Genomic DNA, 9,461 nt, shown 5'->3' with positions numbered 1-9,461 from the left:
GGGTATCTGAGTGGGGGTGGAGGGACACATGGACAGGGGGGTGCAAGGACACATGGGGGTGGGGCAGATGTGCTTGACTGAATAGGAGAGGCTAGGGGTCAGCCAGGATCTGCATGGGGGAAGCTCCCTAACAATCCCTCCTTGACCCCCAAAAACTTGTTCCATACTTTTCCCACTCTTACCCAACAACCCTCCAAGTTCACACTCAGGCTCCTTCCCAGCAATTTACTTCCTCTCCCTCAGCTTCTCCGTTACCCCTCACTCCCATAAGCCTTTGCACTGCTTCTGAGGGGTGCGGGAAATACATTTCTGTATTGTAGTTTAAATGAATTATTACACAGCATTCTGTGTTAATATGCCTAGTAAGGAATCTTTCTGACAAAAAACATTTCCTGAATCTTTTTTGTCTGTATTGTTACAGACATACTTGCTGGCAGGTATTTTGAAATAAATGACCAAAAATAATTGAAACTGGTATGATTATATTGTGTTATTTTGACAAAGAAAATATGCAGAATTTTAAAATATTGTGCAGAGAATTTTTAATTTTTTGGTGCAGAATTCCCCCAGGAGTAAAAACTAGGGACAGGCTTGACTTCAGATGTTCAAATACACATCTGAAAAGGATGGCAATCCAAAGCTTTGTCCTTATTCAGGGGATGAAACCATTTTATAGGCTTGTACCGTCTCTGTTCAGCTCCGCTGATTGGACTTTTCTGCACTAAATTCTCCCTATTTAATGATGAATCCTAATACTTTTACCTTCTATAGGTAAAACGAAGGACCTCAAACCACTCTGTACATGTTAATAGGCTCTCATAATCCAGCCTGGGAGGGGGAGAGGAGGTATCTATTTTACCACTGTGGGTTAAGCCCTAAACCGTCAAACATTTTCAGAGGGGCTGAACATCTGCAGATCCCATTGGCTTCAGCCCTTCTGAAAATCAGGCCACTGCTTATTAAGGTGTCTACATTTAGCCTCCCAAATTTGGAAGTTGACAAGTGACTTTCCCAATGTCACCTGGAAAAGAATTTAGAAATCCTGACTCCTGGCCTCTGCTCTGAACAATAGACTCCTCTTTAGCTATTCAGTTACCCCTCTATATCTTTAAAATACTGCATCTCAGACAGAGGTGGTGCTAGCCCAGTGGGCTTCCTAAGCAGGAATATTTTGGGGGGGGGACCTGTTACCCCTCACCCGCTCCCTAAACTACTAATTGCATTATTTCCATGAACCAAACAATATACCAACACAAACATATGAATATACTTGTTTAAAAGTCCACATTAAGTAAGTCCACGTTAAACAAGATGAACAGCCTTTTGGGGGTAATATTAAATGGGGACCCCCTTGAGCTGCTTGGTACCCAAAGCAATTGCCCAGTGCCACCACTGATCTCAAAGTTCAAACTTTGTACATCTACTTAACTCCTCTGCTTGCAGGGCTGCAGTATTTTTCTCTCAGCAGGGTGGGGGACTTGGAAAGAGGGGAGAAAACCTCCCTTGGTGCTGTTTTTCTGAAATAACTTTATTTTCACCATGTATTCTCTTCATTGCAGTAATGTAACAGGCGTGTGTGTTTTAATCTCTCTATAGTCACTCTTCTGCCTCTCCTCTGCACCCAAAGCCCAGTGAAAAGAATTGTCCTGCTGGATCTATTTGTCAAGGCCCCAGTGTGCTCCTGGCCCCTTGCAGTGCTTTGATGTGATAGGAATACCGCCTGTCAGTGCCTTGTCACTCCCAACACCTCTCTAATATGCTTCTATTTACTGCACTAATCAGAGCCCTTCAAAGGCGAGACTGAACTGCCGCTGTTAAATATAATTGTCATTGTGACAGGTCCATTGTGGGTTGGAAAATTTGTGCCTTTCAAAGCTGTCTCTGTGATAAAGAGCAGCAGTAAAATCAGAAATTAATCCCCTGGCAAGAGAATGACATGGTGATCACTGGATTGGCACTAACAACTCAGTCAGGGCACCTGCCGAACCCCCCTCTCACCACGCTAAAGGGCTATCAAGCAGAGGGCAAGCCCAGCTTGCAGCCAGCTTTATTTTGTTGTCCCTGCTTGAATGAAGAGATGCAAAGCATTGACCACTCCATCATTCACACCCCTCTGCAGATATCCTCTCTTGGAAGCAACTGCTCTCTGCCATCCGCAGCTGGGGGAAACCCAGAGGAGCTGTGCACTCCAGCACGCAGGCAGTGCTCACCGTTGTGTGTGAACCCACCCTCCTTTTGTTGTCACTTCCAGGCTGCTGGCTAACCATGGAACCATGTGGGGAATGAGGGGTAGGGGAGTTTGGTTCTACTTGAAAAACTCCAGTGTACAGGTAAGTTAATTCTGTCGCCTGCCACAGAACCCTGGTAATCGCCTGCATGGGATCCCTGCTTTGGCATTCGATTGTTTTGCGTTGACATGTCTCATTAAGAACACGAGGAATCAGTCCCTCAGCTGGGACTTAAACTGAGGTGCCTCACTTCCTGCATGAGTGTACGATCTCAAATGGTAGCACTTGAGCTAAAGGAGAATTGCCATTAGCTGTAAGTTGTGTAAGTGGTGCTCATTATGGCTGAGAAGGCACTTTCTTTGTAAGCCTCTGCTGAATGCAGTTTATCGCTACATTTGAAAATAAAAAGGTAAGTTACCATCAGGGCTGAAGTGTCTCATGTATGATCTCGGCCTCAAAATGTATTTGGGGACAACGTTTGGTGAAACTTAGTTTGATCACTTGGGGGGCATTTTCTGTGATACAGCCAAACACACAAAAAAGTGCCTCACTGGTGAAGAGATTTTAATTGCACCAAGAATTCCAAACCTGCTTCGCTTAACGACCTGAGACTATCCCCAGCTTTCGTCATGGGTGCAAACAAACAATGACCTTTGAAGACTTTGAGATTGTGTATTGCACCGCTACAGTGTGCAAAACACCTGCCGGCATTGCACAGGGAAATAAATTCTTAAGGCCAAATTCTGGGCTGATGCTACACTATCTGCTGCTGCGTCGAAATCTGTGGCAGTGCACAGGATGAAAATAAGTACAGAATTAGGCCATTAAGGGCCAACAGAGTGCTGCAATAAGTCCAGCTCCAGTGAGAGGCAGTGGGTTGGCTGAATAAGGTGCTAGATTAGGAGTCAGAAGACCTGAGTTCTGTTCCAGTTTCTGCCACTGACCTGGAATTTGGATGTCGTTTCACCTCCCGAAGCCTCAGTTTCCCTATCTGTAAAATGGAGATAACAATCCTTTCTTTCTCCCCTTCTTTGTCTAGTCTATTTTTATTTTGAATAGCAAGTGCAGGAAAGTTTGTCCATTTAGTATCTGCCTTTAACAATCTTGCTTTCAGTGCAACAATTGTATGTTTTCTTTCAATAACCGCAAGTGGGTTCTTGCAACTGGTTTACTCCTTGTGTCAGGCTGATTTATTTCAAAGGGCTTTGCCTGCACTATGCTTGGTGCAAGGAGAATGCCTGCCATGGACAAATTTCTGTATGCAGTGTTATAGCTGCCTCGATCCCAGGATATTAGAGACACAAGGTGGGTGAGATAATATCTTTTTTTATTGGACCAACTTCTGTTGGTGAGAGAGACAAGCTTTTGAGCTACACAGAGCTCTTCTTCAGGTCTGTAAAATGTACTCAGAGCAGCACAGCTAAATATGGGTAGAACATATTGTTTAGCATAAGTAGCTCACGCATGTGATCTCTGCGCCAACATGAACTGCTGCATCCCTGAAGTCTGGCATCTTTAATTGTGGCCCAAACGGAGAAGATGTTCTCTAGAAAATCTTACTCGGGGGAACCCACTGCATTACTGTAAACCGCTCATCCAGGAGGATCTTGTCATTGTTTCATATTTTAATATGAACCTGAAAAAGGCCACAGTCAAGGGGAATTTATTACATTTCCATAGACTTTACCATTGTCAGATATTTCTAGTAATACACGACAGAGTCCTGTGGCACCTTATAGACTAACCGACGTATTGGAGCATGGAGCTTTTGTGGGTGAATACAGACGCATGTGGTCAGTAATACAGTGGGCACCAGGTGGGTTGGCAGAAATGACCATTTCAACTAGATAAATTTATTTGAGATTCTTGATTTAAAAAAAAAAAACCTAGACAACTCCCAAACATTTCTCCAGTGCTGTAAAAGTACCCGGAACTCTTTGGGAGCTAGAAAAGCCGCACCGCTTGCTCTGAAGAAAACTAGTGAGATTGCTGGCATCTTATCATGACACAAGCTCAGATGTTATGAGCTGAGGTGTAAGACTGGCATTTGGCGTACATCCAACATCCCCCCCAGGAAATGAGCGAAGAAAGGAATGTAAATTATCCATGAGAGAGACATCAAATGTGCAGTCAAGACTGGATCCCGTTGCTGCTGGAATTCTTCGGGGCAGACAAACCAGCTTAGATTATTTAAAATAAACAAACACACAAACAAGCGCCCATGTATTATGTGAGGCCTAAATTCCTTTGAAGTTTTGGAAGGAATTGAAGAGACGTTCATTCTCATTCCTCCCTCTTCTTGTTCTTCCTTGGAATTCGGCCAAGAGTTCCGATTTGGAGCCAGTTCCTGCCGCAGCGGGGAGATGATACAGATCCACCTTAGATTGGAGGCCCTTGTGCTTTCTGTGTGACGAGAGTTGCACATTTGGGAGCTGAGGCTTAACTGCTGTACCCCCTGGGTAGGGGCAGGGGGGAGTCACGCCAATATGCTTAGAAATATGGGATCACAGCAGACAAAAGCCGCCAAGATCTGATAATAAAATCTGCTTGGAACAGCTGTCTGCTGACAAGTATAATAAACTGTATTAATGGTGTCATTATTATTCCCTAATTAAAAGCTAATAACTAAGAGTTAATTGCCTTTAAAAGATGAAGCTGTGCTATGGCAAGGATTTATCTCTGTTTTTCTTTGCTTGCCTGGCGGTGCTGATATTCTCAAGCTAATTAATGGAATCAAATCGTACAGAAAACGAATAATCTCCCTGTGTCGATTCAGCCAGTTGAATTAAAGGTGTTTGGTGTGTGAGGTTTGTGGGTTGTGTTTTTTTTTTTAATCTGTGTTCTGTGCAACTTCTTATCCCAGGTGATGATCCAGAGGGGTGGAAAATAAACAACCTGTCAGTGAAAAACATTTCCCTCCCCTCTCAACAGGAGGTCATTACAAAGATCACTAGACAGCTTGATAGCCCAACTGGAGGAGCACTGCTCCTTCCACCTGTACTTCTGAACAGAGGGAACTGGGAGCATGTGGCACCTAACCTATAACACCCATAAGGCACTGTGGAGGTTCTTCAGAACTGAAATATTTTGGATTTCAATTTTTCCACCAGGTAGGGGGAGGAGCCCATTAAAAAGGCTTGTAAAGCACCTTGGATTGTTTTCAGACTAAGACAGGCCTATAATTACCCAGGTCATCCTGTTTATCCTTTTTAAATATGGGCAAAACATTAGCTGTCTTCCAGTCTTCTGGAATGTCCCCCTTGTGTTCCAAGAGTTATTGAAAATCAACATTAACATTTCAGCCAGCTCTTTAAAACCTTTTCGTCTCCTCTCGCAAGACAGGCTCTCCATTCCCCTGATCATCTTAACACCCCTTCTCTGCACCTGTTCCAGTCTGAATTAATCTTTCTTGAACATGGGTGACCAGAACAGTGCGCCGTATTCCAGGTGAGATCTTAGCAGCGCCTTTTACAATGATATTAATTCTACTGCTACCGAGTGGCTAGGAATCGGCATGTCCGATTCTATTTATTGTTATCTTGCCTCCCCTGTGCCAACCCACTTTTGTGGCTCATCCATCCGTTACATCTTGTCTTTCAGACCGTGAGCTCTTTGGGGCAGAGACTGGTTGACTATATTTTTGTACAGTGCCCAGCACAGTGTCTGGCTATAGTGGGGCAGTTCCCCTGCTTGGGTGGAGGAAGGCTGGGCTGACTGGGGAGGCAGCCACACCTGGCCCTGTTATAAGGGCTCGGGTCGGAGCTGGGTCAGTCTCTCTCTAGCTGTGGAGAGAGAAGGACCTTAGCTGCCTGGGAGCAGGGTACCGGAAACAGAGCAGTGCTGGGGAAAGGCAGGAGGAGCTGGGGAGTTCCAGGCTGGATAAGGCCCAAAGCGGGTACTGGACCTGGGAGGTGCAGCCCAGAGATAGGCAGAGGCAGCTGGTCCAACCTCCTTGCCAATGATGAGGGGCCATTGCAGACTGCCGTCTGCCCCAGTGAGCGGGGGCTAGATAGGGACTGGCAGTAGCCACTGAGGCAAGGTGGGGATAGAGGGTTGGGGGTTCCCCTGGGAGGGGAGACCCAGCATGTGGGGATACTGCAGTGGGCAGAACCCCAGGGTAAAGGGGCACCGGGGTTCGCGAGGGACACAGGGGCCTGAGGCAGGCACGACACCGGCCAGCAGAGGGCGCTCTGAAGCTGGTGAAGCGCTAATTCCCAAGATGACCAGCAGGAGGCGCTGCAGGGGTGAGTACTAGATCTGCTGCAATGGCCTTTAGGTGTTACTGCAATATAAATGTTAAAGACCAACAATAGGTTTAGGTGACTGCAGATGAGCTTCGTTCAGTCAGCACAGCTGAATGAAGGGGAGTCCCCTGGAAGATGGATGTGTTTGAACTGCCTCGCACAGTCTTTTTAGATTGCTTGTATCTCTTTAGAGACGTTGCCCTTGGAAACTAACAGTATTAATAAGCCTCAACAATAGCAACTGTTGTTTATTGTTCCCTCAGTTAAGGGCTGTAAATAATGCCCCTAGTTTAATTTGAAATAAAATACCCACAAACTTTAAATAAACTGCCAAAAAAGCTATACAAATTTGGACTTTATCCATGGGAGGGGAAAAAAGATACGGCTACCCTGGGATTTCCTCTTCAGATGTTGACTAAATCTAAAAACTTTTGCAGTCAATGAGGCATGAAACATTGTCTAGAATCTACAGTTGCTGAATATTTTATCCCGCTGACAGCAAGCCGCTCACGAGTCCACAGCTTGAACGGAGCTGAGATTGCATCCAAGCAGCCTGCGGTGGTTACGTTTTCCCCAGTCCCTCCAGCTAGGGGATGGCAGGCAGAAGTGAGAGACGCTGCCCCCTGGTTCTCAGCTCTGTCTGAAAAGTTCAGTCTTGGGGGGGTTATCGTCACAGGTCTCTCCCTGGCTTGCTTTTTCCCTTAAGGAATGCTTGCAAAATGCTCCAAAAAGCCACTTGCGGGTAACTTGTAGGTTCTCGCATAGCCAGCCTGGGCTTTCACTGTGTCTATACCCTTCACCCCAGGCTCTGCCTCTGATTCCGAATTTCCCTAATGAAAGGAAAGCGGGGTTTGAACTGTCACAGTCTTTTCAGTGTCTTAAAAGTGACCTGGAAAGGAGAAAATAATGTTTATTCCCTCTCTTTGCTGGTTTGTGGGATATAAAGGACCCGGGAAGGTTTGTTATATTTAACTGAGAAGTATCCAGGAATGTGTCTTTCAAGATCTTTCCAAAGAGCATCTGCACCCAGTAGCTCCCAGTGAGGCACCTACATAAATGGCTCAAGACCCAGCAAGTCTTCTTGTCGTCAGTGAAAGTTGCTGAGTACGGAGCACTTTCAGAAATCCAGCCGCTTCATTTAGATGCTTTGATGGGACCTGAGCACTTCTGAAGATCTTATCCCAGTTGTAGGCCTGCATTGCTTCTGAAAATCTGTCCCACAAAGAACCTGGTCTTCCGTATTTTTCCTGGATGGTTTTTGCTGAACCACCAGAAAAGCTTTTGTACCAATGTTTGAGTTAAACAGCTTTTGGCAAAAGCAAAAAAGAGAGGTGTTTTTTTTATTAAAATAGTCTGATGTCAAATCCTTTCCCCTTTCAACTGATCATGTTTCATCCCTTTTCATTTCTGATGTCACGGTATAGACTTTATTCTCTAGTCATCCATCGAGTCCTCCCATGGATACAGGAAAGGCAAGGCCTGATATTTCTAATTTCCCCACAACCTTTCTTTCTCTTCTCCCCTGCCCCCGGGGTGTAGGATTTCTCACCATTACATTATAAGAGTGGAGGAGAAAAGGCACAAACAAAATGCTGTGTGCAGTTTGCAAGTCCCTTTGAATCCGGATTGCAGGGGTATCAGCCATGACAAGACAATTCTTCTTTCTAGGAGAAATTAGGTTGGGAATTGATGTCTGCTGTACCGCCCTCAGGAGCAGCATTAGAAGCAAACGCAGGAGAACTCTGACCTCCATTCTGCCGGTTGGCATTGGGCTTTGCTGGGCTTTTGAGAGCGTCTAAATTGGCTGTTAATAGAACATTTTCTGGAGCCTCCTAAGCAGTGGCAGCCCCGGTGAGTGTTTGTGCCCCGGTGAGTGGCAGCTGATCTGTCCCGCTGTCCTCTGTCTCGCAAAATCCATTTGCATTTACAGAGATTTTCTTGATAGGTTTGTAGTGCTTCCAGCGGAGAAACCTAAAACCATCTTGGTGCCAGAGATGGAAATTAACAAACGCTGGATGTGACAGGCCAAGGCTCAGAAAGCTGATCATGTCCATTTGCTAGCTGCAAACTAATTGACATCTGCCACCTCGTCAGCCTTCTGCAGATCGCTAGAGAGAAGCTTGAACAAAGTCAGAGTGCTGAATTTCACAAGCAATGTGGTGTAACAATGCAGCCTATTGAATCTGTAGATGTCCTGGCCATGACATCCATGTTCTAAGTGTTTCATGTGGTAAAAACATGCCACACACAATCTGGATGCTGTATTGCAGAACTCAAGCACTTATAAGCCCCCTGCCATTCAGGTTCTGGGCCTTGGGTCACAAGCTGGGATGAAAGGGAGATAATGCAATCACAGTTATGGCATTCTGGCTATTGTGTGGCATTGTGAAGCCAGTAACAACAGACGCGTACTGGTATTTAAGCCTCTGGACTCCTGTTGTTGTTTATAGCATAGTGGCACGCAGAGACTCCAGTATGAAACCTGCCCCACCTTCTGTGTGAAGCTAACTCGGAGCAGCAATGAGGTTGAAATACACACACAAACATGCACATGACATGTGATGTGTAGGGCTGCAAGGGAACTCCAGAGATCATCTAGTCCTCCCCTGCTTGCTGAGGTTGGAGTGTGTGTGTGTGTGTGTGTGTGTGCGTGCCCCTTTTGACCTGAGTGGTTTGGACCCTGCGGGTAATTCATTTGGGAGTAGAAATTGACTATGGAGTTTGATATTTACTTTGATACAGGCATGCTTATTTATAAGCCAAGCCAAGTCCTGTTTCCTTGGAGACAGAAGGAACCAAAGGACCGTGTCCTTGTTCACAGCACCCACCACACTTCTCAGCCAGAACCCCAAAAGCTCGCGTGCTCTCAGCTTTTTCCAGGTTGAGGTGCCAGCTGCTTGTTCTCGATGTCGTCTCCTTCAGCCTGTCTGTCACAGACACATCTCTGATCAAACAATACCGAATGGAACCCTCGGCCCTGTGTGATGCT

Source organism: Mauremys mutica, chromosome 24 (assembly GCF_020497125.1).
Source record: "Mauremys mutica isolate MM-2020 ecotype Southern chromosome 24, ASM2049712v1, whole genome shotgun sequence".
In the NCBI taxonomy this organism is placed as follows: Eukaryota; Metazoa; Chordata; order Testudines; family Geoemydidae; genus Mauremys; species Mauremys mutica.
Note: the sequence above shows the minus strand (reverse complement) of the source record.